The sequence below is a fragment of the Galeopterus variegatus genome, unplaced genomic scaffold (assembly GCF_000696425.1).
Source record: "Galeopterus variegatus unplaced genomic scaffold, G_variegatus-3.0.2 Scaffold1978, whole genome shotgun sequence".
Taxonomy (NCBI): Eukaryota; Metazoa; Chordata; class Mammalia; order Dermoptera; family Cynocephalidae; genus Galeopterus; species Galeopterus variegatus.
In genome coordinates, this window is record NW_007728089.1 from 144,613 (window position 1) to 145,759 (window position 1,147).

Below are 1,147 nucleotides of genomic sequence, written 5' to 3' on the forward strand. Positions count from 1 at the left end.
AATGGCCTGAATATCCCAAATTTGATGGACAGAAATGTATAACTATAAAATGCTTATCAAAGACAAAGCAAAATGAATGTAAAGAAGCCTACTTCAGGGTACATGATAGTTAAACTGTTGAAAACCGAGGTTAAGGAGCAAATATTGAAAATAGCAAGAGAAAAATGACATATTATACACAGGGGAACAACAATCTGATTAACAGCTGACTTATCATAAACCCTGGAGACTAGAAGAGAGTAAAACAGCATAAAGTACTGAATGAGAAAAAATTCAATCCAAAATTCTACATCCAGCAAAATATCTTCCAAGAATAAAAGCAAAATACATTTTCAGATTAACAGAAACTGAGAGAATTCATCACCAGAACTCTGCACTACAAGAAATGCTAAAGGAAGTTCTTCAGACTAAGGAGAAAATATATAAGATGCAAACTCAGACCCTTAGAAAAGAATAAAAGCACTGGAAATGTTACGTATCTGAATTGCAAAGACTAATTTTTTTTCTTTGTGCCTTTTCCNCATACAGAAAGCAATTATGAAGCCTGGAAATAACACAAAAAACAACTACTTGAAGGTACTAAAAAGTGAACAGAAGAAGGTAGACTCTGGTGGGGAGCTCACACTCACTTTGAGGAGAGCAGACATGGGACTATAAGTAAATTCCCTTTTTCATGGTTTTTAGCCCAGGGCTAAGTGGTACACACAGCAAGGGTGAGAGTACATGTGGGAAACCCCAAACTCTTCTTGTCCTAGGAAACCAAAAAAGTGAAGTCCGGAAACTACGAATCTGAAGAGAGTGGGAAAATCCCAGAAGGGAAAAAGCAAGAGAGGGATCCTCAAACTCTGTCTACTCACGTCTCTAACTGACCTGTGAATCACACATGCACAGAACAGACCCACGTTCTCCAGCTGAACACAAAAGATCAGAACTGAGCCTGGAGCTGCTGACAAAGAAACAGTAGTTTTCAATTCAAGTCTCTAGCCAAGGAAAGTACTTACTAAAACAAAGAAAACAGCACTCATCAGAGAAAAATAACAGAATACAGAACCTCCGTAACTTAACATTCGCAATTTCAAGGATACAATTCAAAATTACCCAACATACTGAGAGTCAAGAAATGAAACATTCTCAAGAGAAAAAAAAA